Source organism: Sebastes fasciatus, chromosome 22 (assembly GCF_043250625.1).
Source record: "Sebastes fasciatus isolate fSebFas1 chromosome 22, fSebFas1.pri, whole genome shotgun sequence".
In the NCBI taxonomy this organism is placed as follows: domain Eukaryota; kingdom Metazoa; phylum Chordata; class Actinopteri; order Perciformes; family Sebastidae; genus Sebastes; species Sebastes fasciatus.
The window spans coordinates 843,833-859,082 of NC_133816.1; the positions used below are offsets into that span (position 1 = coordinate 843,833).

Genomic DNA, 15,250 nt, shown 5'->3' on the forward strand with positions numbered 1-15,250 from the left:
GTAAGAGATGTAATCATATAAATTCCATCCATTAAAAGCTTTAACACCAACTGAGAATACTAAGTTATTCAAAGTCATTAAAGTGAATTTTCATTTAACATGGAAAAATAACATCTTACAGTCCAGATGTTGCAGTTAGAAACAGTTCAGTTTCTGATTTCATCTGTTTATGACTTTTCTTTTCTTTTTTGTGACTGATTCATGGCCCAGAGGGACATTTTAAATGGAGTCACTGAATATGTCCAAATGCTGCTTTTCTTCTCTTTTGTTCTCATGTTCTGATTAAACATCGCAAGTCCCACTTTTTTGGGGCAGCTCCTGTTATAAGGTGGAAGTGGAACTGAAAGGCCCAAATGGACGTATGAGGCTTCATTTGGAAGGTAACATCTTGTAGTTTCCATGTTTAGCATGTGGCTCAAAAACAACCTAAAATACATCAGTTCAACATGGCTCAAAATAATAATGAAGAACTATTAATGAAGTTATATTTGAATAACAATAACTAGGACATGCTTTATGCCAAAACTATGCAAATCACAACATAACTTCTACATCTTTTCAACCACACCTGTGTAACATTGCAGACCTCTAGGCCTAACCTTATGGGAGCTAGGGAAGGTTTAGTTTGTGAACCTCTCCTGTTTATTTTAAGATAAGATAAGATAAGATAAGATATTCCTTTATTAGTCCCGCAGTGGGGGAATTTGCAGTGTACAGCAGCACAGTAAAACAACAGTAACACAGTAAAAAAAGAGCCACACAAAGTGTAACAAAATATGAACCATTTAAATAGAAGGAAGTATAAAAATAGGAGCAGTATATACAGTATTGACAATAAACAGACTACTAAAAAAATTGCACAAGTGGAAAAATTATATTGCACAGTGAGAATGAAATGAAATTCCACCTGAAAATATTGCACAGTATGAATTACACCTGAGTACTGTTACTGTTATGGTAAAGCAATCTGAGAGGAGGGACTTAGTACCAGAACGTTTTGAGATAGCTTAGCTCCTGTGCAACCAAACTACCCACGCCATACACCATTGGAAAGGGAAAATGATTGGCTACAATCCTGGAATGATTAACCTGTTGATTGCCAATAACAGCTCAGTCTACCATGACAGCAAAGCTATTTGACAGAACCCGTTGACCTTCCAAAGTGGGAGTGCTTGCGGTACTTCAGAGCTGTCCTGGGGTGAAAACTAAACAGAAAAAGCGTATATGATTGTCCCATAGCTTGGCTTGGCCAGCTGCATCCTTAACTTGGACTTAAATGTAATAGGAAAATGTGTTGCCTAGATCTATCACCATCCAAGTAAAACCCAGCGCTTCCATGATCAAAAAGCAGAGCGGGAATTCCTGAAAAGTATCCAATTTTTTCCACCCCATAACTTTGAATAATACTGTCAAAGCACAGTTTTGTCCAAAAACAGCACATAATTGTGTTTTTACCAAACCTTCTAGACATGTATAGACTGATTAAAACAATACGTAATAGGTAGGACATGTGGATTACATGACATGCTGTAGTTAGTGATCTTTTTATGTATTTTGTGAATTCCTTCCACATACCGACTATAAAGAATCCTCTTGTAAAACAAGCATACATACTCTCTCCTGTTGTTCCCTATTGGCGGTTTCAAGCTGCAGGGTTGAATATTAACCAATGAAAAGTGGACTGGGCAGTAGGGTTGGACTGGTCTAAACATTTTCAAACCGGTTTGATATTAAGCCAAACACTGGATTTTAGGTGTAGCAATTGACTTAGCAGCTGCTCCTGAGTGAAACATGATGAGAATGAGAGAGAAGCGACTCCAGTCCACTTGGTGGCGTTAATGCATCTCTAAGCTGCTTTTTTCCTGCAGTGTTTACACGTTGCCCCGTCTATGGCCCAATTCCAAACCACCCCCTACACCCTCTTCCTACCTACTTCCACTCCGTTTGCGCGTTCGTGTGGAGGGTCGGCCATATTAAGTGCCATCCCAAACCAGTTAGTGGGGAGTGGAAGTGGGTTATAAAACCCTCCAACAGCGAGCTGCATCGATGCCGACCTAACCAGCTGCCCTTACTGACGACGTGCAACGCCGTTTAGTGTTCGTCATGGAACAAGCTCCGATGTCAGTTCCGTGCAACTACCGGTACAAACATTTACTGTAAACTGCTGAAACTAAGACAGACATTTAATTTATTCTGCTTTATTGTCATACAGACGTCAACAACATAAAGTCAACAGATTGTATTTAGGATCAAATATACCCGTCTCGTCTAGAGAACGGTAGACATGTTTATTAGATTGTGTATATATATATATACATATTTATAACTTGTTACCCCTATCAGGAGCTATATCCCCATAATTTATTATATCTTCAACTGTGCAATACTGGTTTAACAGTGCAATAATTTAGTGCAATAATTCAGCTGTGCAATAATCCCGTTTACTCCGGCATCAACACTGCATTTATTTATACAGCACATTTAAACTAATATTCTTATTTTACACTATTCTTGCATTTGTATAAATGCATGCATTTACATTATTTGCATATATCTTATTTTTCAGCAGTATTATTTGCACTGTCGTTATATATATTTCTTGTTTATATTTTCTTATGATTTCTCTATTTTTATATATTTATATTCTAGAAAAGGAGCAAAACGTAACTCAATCGGCTTCATATCAAAAATTCTGCCATATTGGCACAGTTTTAGTTTTCTTTGAGATTAACTCTGCCATGTCTCGTCTTGTCACCCCAAAAAACACATACATGTAAATTTTCTAGTAAACAAGCATCGTGACGCCGTCGGCACAGGCTGCTGATGTAGACTACCATTTCATTTGCCAGAACATGTCATAATGACAAATGCCAGTTGGCAAAATATCAAACCGGTTTAAGCTCATACACCGGACTGGAAATGGACCCAACTCTACTGGGCAAAACCACTTGGGTAATTCCATCTATACATAGAGATTGGAGATTGGGATTATAGTGGATTACAACTGTGCCTTTTGACCTTGTGATTTTAATTGTCAGATTGAGAGCCAGCTGTACATCATCAACAAATCAAAAGGTCAACACGCAGAGTCACAAACTATTTGTTCTCTTTTGTTTTCTCTGTATCCTCAATGAAATTGTGTTTTTTCCTCGTCTTACTCTTCTGATACCTTCCCTACTCCTCCACTTATTCTCTAATTTTCTCTTTCTCTTTCTTCTCGCTCTCTCTATTCCCTTGATTCAACTTTCCTAATCATGCTGCCACATATTTACTGTTCTCTCACACAGATAAACCCTTTCAGATCTCAAGAGGTTTAAAGAGTATAAAGCCACTCAAGGTCTCTGATAAAAGGTTAAAATGAGATGGTATGTACTGTAGATACCCGGCGTTAGTGTTCCTGTAGCCTGAGGTCTTCACAGCATTCACAGAACCTTTTATTTGTAGCGTTTACGAATATTCAGCTGTAACTCTTCAGAATCATGAAAGTGCACTGCGCTGACGCGAAAGGGTGAACAAGTTTGATAACAGCTAAGAATACGGGGGTGACTTGGGATAAAAGAAAAGGGTTGAAGTAGAAGGATCAAGGTAAAGAGAAGAAGAGCTATAAAGTCAGTCACTTTAATCAGGTTTTGATGTACAGTATTCTCGCCTCACTTCTACTCTGTTACCAGGAGGAAACGTTTAAAAAAATCACCTTTTTTAAATTCTCTTAATCTACAAAAGGCTGTAGAAAACATTTAATTTGGAAACCTTTGATGTGTTTTGCAAAATATACAAATTGAAATCCTTTATATGCAGTCAAGAAGAAGAAATTGTTTTACTCAGTTGATACAGGATAAATACAGTAAAATATCATTAGTCAAAGGATGCCATCCGCCAGGTGGGCACAAAAACTGAAGCAATAAAATATTTAATAAGAAAAAAACGCCTTGGAAAGGATCACAAGAAAGGAAAACCCCTTGCAGGTGAAAAAAGGGCCAAGTTGGCTGTACGACAACACAGCAAATCAATGATACAACCAGAGTATGTAGGATGCATTCTACAGAAAATACCTCCAATAGCCCAGGAAATAACTGTGATACTTCCTCCTGTCCCTAAAACAGTTGTTTTGGCCATTCGATCTGGTTAAAAGTCTAGCATGACTGAACCTTGATTGAAGGCTTTTTGAATGTACAAATGGACATTACTGTCTTTGCAGTAACAGATGGTGGATCTCTATGTCAAATGTTCAACTCTATAAATCATTAATCATTACTCTATCCTTCCATAATTCCATCTTCCATCCATTTATTTCAATCATCCTGAACCATCCTGGACACATTCAACCAGACAAAGCCAATCTCAGTCCTATAAATCCCCCTCTGAATCCGATAAATCTACCTCCAACCTGAAGTTTAATGGCTTCATACAGCAGGAAATCCATCCCTAAACTGAGACGGCGGATGGTTTGTTTACACAGAACCATCTCAGAATCTGTCATTGGAAACTGTTTGGAAAAGGGTCGGCATTTTTAAGAAAACACTTGGCAGGTAATTGGATAGACCATCTGTCAATCAAACTCTTGCAGAAGCCAGTCGGGAGAAGAGTGAAAACATGTTTTCCATCGAGAAAAGTGTCATACTTTGCTTCTCTTTCAATGTAGAAATTAGGTATGTCCTCGATCAAAGAAATTCTTAGTTGATTAATTGATAAGTTGATTAAATCGACAGATCTGTGAAACTGAGATTCTCCACAAAGAATCTGGTGTTTACCAGAGATGTGCTCATCATTTCTTGGAAATAAGCATAAAAAACAGCTAATCGATTGAAGAAATCTTCGTCGGCTAAGACCAAAACGACCAATTAGACAACAAAGAGGTGGCAGCCCTAGAGGAAATACTCTCCAGTTCGGATGTAACTGATGCTATCGCAGCATCTACGCTAACCTCTTCAGGAGCCGCGATTGATGTTTAGAACAATCACTCGCTTCTCTGTGTCGAATCACACACACCTAAACTACGCCTGTAGCTGCCAGCAGCTCCTCACAGGATGCTGATTGGTCCAGACACAAACGCATTACTTGAAGCCTGACAAGACGGATTTTCATGTGATCTTGTGAACCCGTGTAATATCGTGCAACGTATCCTCATACGATTGCATGATATCTTACAAAAAGTTATTCCTCATTTTTTATGTGTTCTACTAATGTCCAGCTACCCGTGTTCATGCATACAGTCGGTCTCCTGGACAAAAGTCTGGTGCTTTTTGACCCACCCATCCTCCCCGACCTCCTCCCTACTCTTGTCACTCTTTATACTAGTTCACGTTTACGTGGATTAAATACACATTGATTTCATGGGAATTACAGTGCATTACTTTCCGTAGGTATAATTCTGAACAGTGTATGAGAACAACCTGTCTATCATGAGAATCCAGCTGCCGCACTAGGTAAAGCCATTCCAGCACTTTCAGCCCATCATCATTTGACAAGTAGTCAGTTTCATTACAAAACTCTACAGGCAGCTTCCATTTCCTAAAGAATGAAAAGGAACATCATTGCCTGATGTTCACTGATCACTATTTAAAGAGCACAAATGACTACATCTCATACTTTTCTCCAACAGCCAAGAGCACCTGGATATTTTAACTTTTGAATTGAATTAAAAGTCAACATGTAGTAAAAGTAGTCTCATTTTCCACCAAGCTGACATCTCATTTTGAACAATTCTCTTAAGTACTGCTTTCACGGCAGTTCATCCATTTTTCACTGCAGGCGATGAATTGTTTCAGCTGACTCACAAAAGCAAGATACTTTGAATAAACCGAGATCCTCTTCTTTTAAATATCAGAAGGGAACGCACAAGGAGCAGGTAGACAGACATTTTGAGAGCACTGGAGTTTTCTGTACAAAATGACTTTTATATGCCAGAGGGAGAGTTCCTTAGATTCATGCTGAGAGACTTTAAAGATGTATGTCACGTCTGTTTTTTACTCATTTAGAATTCCAGTCAGCCTTTTGGAGGCAGTCGTAGCTGGAAAATCCCACAGTCACACATAAAACCATCCCCTCACCATGACGAGAGAGATGTAATCAGACTGAAGAAGCATCTATATTTACCTCTGCTTTCCATTAGGAGGGAGGAGAGCAACTCAGCAGCAGCAGCTAGAGGGATTGATTCGCTACCGCCAACCCAACACTGGAGGTTAAATCTCCGACCTGCGATCAGTGGTCCCCCCCCGGACAGGTCGCAGGTCTACAGAGAGGGGGCGGTGGTGGAGGCGGCGGCGGTTGTTGTTGTTTCACATGACTGATTGTCACTTTAATCTCGTGGGTCTCGGGCCGGGAGAGACTGAGGCAATTCAGCCAGATGAAATCCTCTTCTGCTGAATGACTGAATCAAGTGCTGCAATCGTGTCTGAGCACACACACACACACACAAACACACACAAACACACACACACACACACACACACACACACACACGCACACACACACACACACACACACACACAAACACACACACACAAACACACCGGAATTTATGCTTCTGTACTTCAGAGGACGCATGACTGTGGGGAAACGTGTGGAGGAGAGCTAAAGCTGAATGAATATGATTTGTATGGAAACAATGCAAGAGTGCTTTCACGCAATCAAGATGCAGGATAGCAGGATGGATTCAGACAGACAGAGATAAAAAGAAGAACAGGTGATCCTTATCACGAAAATATGAAGACGCCTATCTTTCTCTCAGGTTCACTCATGAGATAGTAGAGAGAGCTGTGAATTTTGTGCCTTAAAACTAACTAGCAGTAGTCGTGCAAAGGTTAAAGGAAACCTCCATGTTCCCCATGGTGTTACCTCAATAAACCTGGCTAGTTTTGTTACTAACTATTTTCCCCAACTGTAAGTCTTCATGGGTTCAAAATGTTGGACCCGATCTGAAAAGGACCTGAGAAAAACCCACCTAAACCCAACGTTAATGAATTAAGAGCACAGTCAGAGCCAACCAGCGGAGCCAGGTGTACAATAATTATCATATTTGTACGATAATTTTGTCTTCTGTACGATGTGCTATCAATAATGAGAAAAGTGCCATGATGTGAGATAATTTTACCATTTTGTGACGCTTATAATTAGTAGTTGATTTTAGTCTGCGCTCACTTCCAGATGAATCCTACGTCTGTGTTTTACGCATCTCTTCTCACTCTGATCTCTGATGTAGGCATGTCAAAAGGTTGTTCAATTAATTTAGTAAAATTACACATTTGTTTTTGTGGTTTTGACTCGAGCATGATACTTTTCCTCAAAATAGGATAATTTTAAGCCTCTGCTAACATAGTTCAACATTTCCCATCTAGTAACACTGGAGTGGATCCGAACCCAAGGATACCATGGCTTCGTCCCAAACACTACTGACCCAAACAGAGAAACAATACCAGCGCTCGCAGCATGTTGTGCTATCAATTAACAAGCAACCATGGTCCGATTAGAAAAGATCAGCAATATAATAATATCCTGAGAACACATGTTAAATGCTTCAAAGAGTAATTGATAGAAATGATTGAATGTGAGAAAAATAAAGTGAGAAAGCCGGAGTGTGTTTGAAACAAACTAGTTTGCACAAAGTGTTGCACACCTCCAGACATGAGTGTTTACAGCTGTCCAGAATGGTGCAGCACTCGGTTGTCCACACTAAAACTGACAGAGGTAGCTGTGTAAGGAATGAATAGAGATCTTGAGAGGGAAGGTCATACTCGGTCTACTTTTACACAAACAGTGGGCCGAAACAGTGGGCCAAAGCCCATCCAATCCTAATGTCAGAAAGGTGTTCAGGTAGGGGGTTCAGACTCTGGTCTAGGATCTGACAAGTGCTTTGGAGAATAGCAATGCCTTGAGAACCACTATCCAAGCCCCACACCAAAACCTTGACCTAATTCTAATCCCAAACCTAAAAACAAAGTTTACGCCTCCAGCAGCCCTTTAAAGAATCCAGGACCAGAACAATGTCCTCACAAGGTCTCAAAGTCATACTGGTCCTCACAAAGATTGAAGCACAAGACACACAGAGAAGACACACAGACTTCCTGGAGACAGAAACGCACATTATTAAACAGACAAAAAAATCATTTTTGACCTTATTTTTGATACATAACGTACGTACTCAACTTAAGGCACGTACGTTACGTTAGGTTACGTAACAGGCATTTTATGTAACACATGCTTATTTACTTATTAACGAGCAGACACTCTACATTTCCTGTGACCCCAGGAGTTTATTTTGAAAAGACATTATGAATGTAACGAGCGTAAACTGTACCTTTCCTGTCAACACAGGAGTTTATTTTGAAAAGACACTATGCATGAAACGAGCGGAAAACTGTAAATTTCCTGTAAGCATAGGAGTTTATTTTGAAAAGATACTATGCATGTAAGGAGCAGAAACTGTACGTTTCCTGTGAACACAGGAGTTTATTTTGAAAAGACACTATGCATGTAACGAGTGGAAACTGTGCGTCTCCTGTGAACACAGGAGTTTATTTTGACACACCATGTCCAAATCTGAGTCTAAAGGGTACCTAGAGCGTCCTAGTTTAATAGGGCCACTGACCTAGCGGCGGTATTTGATGAATTGGGAGTGAGAACGTGTCGGCCCACCACACAATCGCATTTCATTCCCTGAATCACCCTCCTCCTCCTCCTGGATTCCGGCACTCTGACCTCATCCTCTCCAGTTATTGTTCTTTCCTGTGCAGCCATTCAGAGACTTTCCTTTAGGTTGTTTTTTTTCATTTAGGGAGAGAAAAAAAAAACAGTTAGCGGCAATATGTCAAGCCTGCTGATCCACTGTGATTCATTCTGTAAATCTAATGAGGGGTGGGATGGATAGATGTGGCATTTTCAAAGGGGCAACCTGAGGCTAAATGGAGTACATCACTGTGTGCATGTTAATGTATACATGTCTGACCATCTGGGTCTCTGTGGCTGTCTGTCTGTCTGTCTGTGGTTGGCGTGTGTTTAGTCTCTTTAGTCTCATCTAACATCTCAGTCCCTCAGGACATGAACCTCTCCATTTGCCTGAAAAAACAAACAGCCGCTATAAATCAACCTGCAGTTTTGAACCATTATCCATTTGGTGAGCATCTGTCTTCCCACGTGACCGTTCTGACAACACGAACATGAACCATGAGGGTTGTGAGGAAGAGAGATTGTTGTTAAATCATTTCAGATATTCATGATGAAAGCTTGTAAGCATGATCGTCATGAATGAAATGATTCTACCTCTGCCTAAAACAACAGATTTGCAGTTCATGTTGAGAATACCAATCACTGGGCATCAGAGTATGTTTCCTAAAAAAAACAGATCTATGGAACTGGAGTTGGGGAGGGAAACCCTCTGGTGAAGTGGGAATTGAACCCTCAGCAGTACGACAGCCATGCTAAACCAACAAGACATAGAGAAGACGGCAATACAGAGATGGAGAGAGAAAACAAGTTTCATGCCAATAATGCATGTTGAATTGGAGATATCTGAAGAGGCTGTGAGAGGAAGATGGAGGAAGGGAGGTTGAACTGAGCCGAGAGACAAAGACAGAGAGAAAGGGAGAGGGAGGGCATCCAGGCTATGGTAATAAATGACAAACCTGAGTCTTATCTTGCATTCAAACAAGGCTTTAGGGCTCATTTATGAGGCCAGAATACAGATGAGTTTCAATTTTACGGTGTCCAAAATTTGCCTGGAGTCCTGTGTTCAATTCAACGGCTTCAGATTTGTGACATATTTCCTGATGAGCATACTAATTGTTGTGACACCATGCCTCCAAGCTGGCATGTCATGAGTTTGACATCCCATCAGTGGGGCCAACCAGCATTGGCTACTAAAAATATTTGCACTCAAGGCAGAGCCACGCACAATCGGGTCAGTGAATCTAATTATTTATTTAAATTATGTGTAATTTTTATTAGTTTATATTTTATTATTATTATTATTATTATTATTGTTATTATTTATTTTATTTTGTATTTATTGATTATATGTATTTTAATTATTATTATTATTGGTATTTATTTTATTATTTAAACTTTTTTATATTTATTATTATTATTATTATTATTTGTATTTATTTATTATGTAAACACTTTATTTTTTATTATTATTATCATTATCATTATTATTATTACTGTTATTATTTTCTTGTTCCTTGTTTTTGAATACTTTGTTTTTCAATCAACAGTCACTATCTATTAGTAAATGTACATATTGCTTTATTAGTTATGGTTCAGGTTGTTGTGGTCATTTTTCTTCAGGAAATAATGAAAAGCACGATTGAAAACAACAACAGGCCGAGAGAGCGCAGAGAGAGCGCAGAGAGAGCGCAGAGACAGCCAGGCTGTGGATGAAAAACCTCCCACCAAATGTTGCTGGTGAATAAATGGCACTTGTGGCTTCATCTCTGGGGGGGAACTGAAGGAATCAGCGTTTTGTCTCGCAGATTATGTTGCTGAAAGGAGGAAAAAGAGAGACAAAAAAATACAGGAGCAAAAATGTCCCCAAGCGCTCTAATCCTCCCTGGAGACAGGTGGATTAGCGGGACGCTCATTGAATAAACACGCACACGCACGCACACACACAGCTAGATGAGTTAATTCCCAGTTTGGTGCAGGTATTTGCAGCTGAATGAATCCCCCCCTCCCACAGCCCTGACGAGGCGCAGAAAACCTTGAGCGGAGCAGAGCAGAGCAGGGATGGACAGGCGAGGTGCCACACCCTCTCTGAATGAAACACAGACAGCAACACACGTTCAAACAACCGGACACACCCTCTGGAAAACTCTGCAGCATCTCAACAAGTCATCTAGTCGATTATTGAGCCTCCAAATTTCAAAATCTACTCTTAAACCAAGAGTATATTTTAAATGCTTCCAGCGCAAATCATTCACATACTACCTGGATGTGGATCCGTTTCCCTTCACAGTATTTACGTGTACACCACCTGAACAGGATTTGGAACAATTGGAAAGACATTTTGAAACTCAGAACCAGACACTAAATAAGGGCGTTTTTTTGTGGCGATGCATAAAAACGCAATTCAATCCCCACATCAACTCAGCTGCTGCATCCACCTGTAAATCTAACGCTGCACTCAAGTTCCCACTATTACACTTATTCTGTATATTTCTTCATGATGATGTTGCACACTTCACCTCAGTCAGTGCTGCTGCTGCTTGATCAGCGCGTCCTATAACCTCACAACCGCTCTTATTTGCATTTTAACGATTCAAATTTCCGCAAAGTTTCATCCGATCCAAAGGTGTTCATCCTTCTGTATGCTATCTGCTGTCACCAACTTGCACCCTCAAATGTCTCCACAAATAACTCTGACCTCCATCCGCTGATGGAAGGACGCGCCAAATCTTCTCCTGTTTCCAGTACATGTGAGATGTGTTGGGACCAGACAGGTTCACTCACCCCGCGAGGACTGTTCCTTCTGCGTCCCTGCAGTCTGTGCTGTCCCTCTGTGGTGTCTTTAGAGCTCCATCCTTCTCGTCTGGCAGCGTTGGCTACAGTATGTCCTCTCTTCTGGTTGAGGAATGATTCTGTTCTGTCTTCTGAGCGGAGGCACGCACTACAGGAGAAAAAGGAAACGCACAGTGAGTGCGGGTACTGTCCGTCTCCGATGTGGATTTCCTTCAGTTTGTCTCGGACAAGGCGGCAGAGGACCGGTGCGGACGCACCAGACACGTCCTGCGGTCCATTTTGGTCCGGTGCGCACCGAGACGCGTCCTGCACCAAACCAGAAGACAATAAATCCCTCTTGAAGTTCCAGGCAACAGAAAAACACTTGGTTTATTTGTGTGTGTTTTTTAGGATGCTGAAAGATCCGCGACCTTTAGGGAAAGTTAGAACACCGGAGACCAGAGCGCGGAGAGAAACAACGATACAGGATACGGGACTCCAGACTGGAGCCGAGAGGATGAAGGGAGAGAGGGAGAGAGAGAGAGAGAGAGAGAGAGAGAGAGAGAGAGAGAGAGAGAGAGAGAGAGAGAGAGAGAGAGAGAGAGAGAGACTCCGACTTGCTTCACCGACCACAAGTTGATTCCTGGTGGTGCCGCACATTGTGACGCCTCAACAATGTTCGAAATTCAAACAAGCTCCTGTAAATTTTGAATTACAAAAGTCCCTCTGCGGTGTGGAAATTCAAACAAGATGCAAAGTAGCCAGAGGCAATATTTGGGATGCTTCTTGTTCTATATTTATTTATGCTGCTGGAGTATATTCTAGATGGTGTCACCTGCAGATTAGAGCTGCAGCAGCAGTTTTGCTGGTTCCATACAGAGTCGAGGCAACTCTGTAGTGTAGAAAGCCTAAAGTTCATCTATGTGTCATTATTTATTATTTTTTCATTTCCTTAAAGAGTACATATAATGCTTATTTTCAGGTTCATACTTGTATTTTGGGTTTCTACTAGAACATGTGTACGTGATTTAATAATCAAAAAACGCTTTACTTTTCTCATAGAGAAGGGTTAGGTTTCCCCTCCCTTCAGGTGGACCCCATGGGACTTTATTTCAGAAAAAATATGTAAGGCCAGGGACAAATAATGTTCTGATCCCATTTGAATGACGCCATGAATCACTAATATGATGTTTGTCAATTTAAAAGATCATTTTGTAAGTCAAGAAGTGGCAGTTTGTCGTAGTATCATTTAGTTTAGTGTGAAACCGCTCAGTGAACTACACACAATCTCTCACATCACCAACAGTGGAGCTGGTGACTCCAAACATTGGGGAGGACAGGAAAACCAACCCACGGCGTCATGTTATTTTATGAAGTTATTTCTCATATTTTGCACTTTGCACTCCATTTTATATGAGCTCAGTGCTGCTTGATATATGTGCTCTCATGTTCCTCATTTTATCATATGTGGGGGCTTACATGGGATTTCATTTTATTCTGTGTATCTTTTAATCTGGAAAGAACTTTGTGTTTAAAGCTTCAGTAGGCAGTATATTTTTGGCATCATTGGGCAAAAATCCCATAATAACCTTTCAGCATATTGTAATTCAAGTGTTCTGAGAGAAAACTAGACTTCTGCTCCTCCTCATGGCTCTGTTTTCAGGCTTTAGAACATCTAGCTGTGACACGAGACTTTGACCAATCACAGGTCATTACAGAGAGAGAGCGTTCCTATTGGCTGTGCTCCGGTCATGTGACCAGTACTTGGCGTTCCTTCACCAGATTTCACAATGGCGGCGGCTTCACAAACGTTCTCATTTTACAGCTAAACCGTGCACTACAAGATGATTCTGAGAACATGTGAGGAGAGAAATAGACATTAACGTAACAGAATATTGATTCATATTTGATCAGCGCTGCCTAGTTTGACCGTTTGGTCGGAGTTCAGAGTGATTGACAGCCGGCTCTCATAGATGGCAGATGGACAGCAGACCTCAGATCAGCTCTTACTGTTTGTTTTCCTCCGGTTTGTGAAATCTTGCAGATGCCGTTAGGAGCACTGGAGGACAAGGGAGGACACAGAGGACACAGAGGAACATGACTGTTTTCAGATTACCTGTCTCAGGATATAGCGATCGCTTTATAAAAATAACTTTTTTTAATCATATTTGCTCCAATCTCACCTACTAAAGCTTTAAGTTTGACAAGTATTATATAAATTATTATTAGTATTACCACACTAGTTGCCTTTGTTACTTATCTCTACTTTCTCATGTAAAACAGAAAACTAAGCAGTAAAACAATGACTTATAAGAAAAACAATCACTGCAGCTTCAGTTTGGGAATAAGCATTGTGTGCGTGATGTGTCACTAGAAGCCTGTCTGTAAACTGGCCGTACAGCAGTCCGTTGCCGTTGCCCACACCGGGATCCAGAGCAGCACGTCGTGCCGCCGCACGTCTCGGTAGCTACGCTGTGGGTCCAGCCCGGACAGCTGACAGCGAGGCCCGAGCGGCAAGCGGAGCTCTCTCCATCCACTCCCCAGCGGGGTGCGACTCCTGCCGCTGCCGTGCGCCCCAGATATCCCTGACCCTCGTCAGCTGTCCGGACTGACCCACAGCGGGACCATAGTGGCGTGCAGCCAGCGGTCCAATGCGCCGCTGTACGGGTTTACAGAGAGGCTTCTAGTGGCGCGACAAACTGCTGCACCGGGTTCTTCAGGGCTGCTACAACAAGCTAACTGCAGCGTTAGCTAACACTAGTAGCTAGCTACAGCTCAGTAAACAGGCCTCAATAAATAGAATCTGTTTTGTTATGTGTTTAAAAGGAGTTCACATTTTACACGTTATAATTCATTTCCTGATAAGCTGCTGTCTGATAGTTTACTGCCAGTTTATCATATACATACAGCGGTAGAGACTGAAGAGGACATCTGGACATCCTCATTGGACCAACCCGCTGTCAATCGTGTAGTCTGCTGGTTGTTGATTGGTAACCAGCTAAGGGAGGTTAACCTCCCTTGGAGCGTCATTTGACGTGTCTTGGCCAATCACAGACAAGCATGAAAAAAATGAAACGCATTGAGCTGATAGAAGATGTCCTGCCCCAAGGGAGGACAGAGGGTGCTGGACCTCTCTTACCCCCCCACGATGCCACAACCACTTCCCACACACAGGCTGCTTTATCCCCTCTGCCCTGCAGGGGCGCTGTTGAGGCATTTTAATCAGGATTTAAATAATGGACTTTTTCAAAAGAGGAGAGAACAATTATTTTATAAATGATACTGAGACTTGGTAATGGTTTATTTCTAAGCATAATAGATCCTCTTTAAATGTTTATATTTGGCTTGACAATTCTTTTACGGTCACTTCAAAAAAATAGAAGGTTTGTTTTTAGGTATTTCAGGGGTGGCCAACAATGTGCCATGGAGAAGAAAAAGTCTGCAGGTTTTCTTTCTATCGCCCCCGCAAGAAACTCACTGGTGAGTTCTTCCCCTCCTCACTTAAAGGAGTACTAATTAGTGCACGGCGTCTCTGACTGGAAAGAGACTGTTGGCTCTCCATGGCACATGGTCGTCCACCTACTTTATTTATTGTTATTAGCCCTTGACCATCATAATGCCTCAACCCAACCCTCAGCCTAACCTACACTTACTTCAAATCTTAATCCTGAAAACCAAGTCTTAAGATATTTTCTCTGCCTGCACAACAGACACACTCACTCGCACTTACTTTTCTTCCAAGGACTGTGTGAGCGTGTACAGACTGTGTTTGACCATAGGCCTTTTTCACATTATTATTATTATTATCAATCAAATG

The 15,250-nt window shown here is 41.2% G+C and overlaps 1 protein-coding gene across 1 annotated transcript in view; it reads right to left on the reverse strand.

The window, feature by feature from the left end:
• The window catches only part of htr2cl1 (5-hydroxytryptamine (serotonin) receptor 2C, G protein-coupled-like 1), a 245,508-nt gene extending 233,558 nt beyond the window's left edge, over positions 1-11,950 (reverse strand). Inside the window, 1 exon segment of the mRNA XM_074622871.1 lies at positions 11,446-11,950. The gene's annotated coding sequence lies outside the window, so the exon portion shown is untranslated.
• Between the last annotated feature and the right edge of the window lie 3,300 nt (positions 11,951-15,250).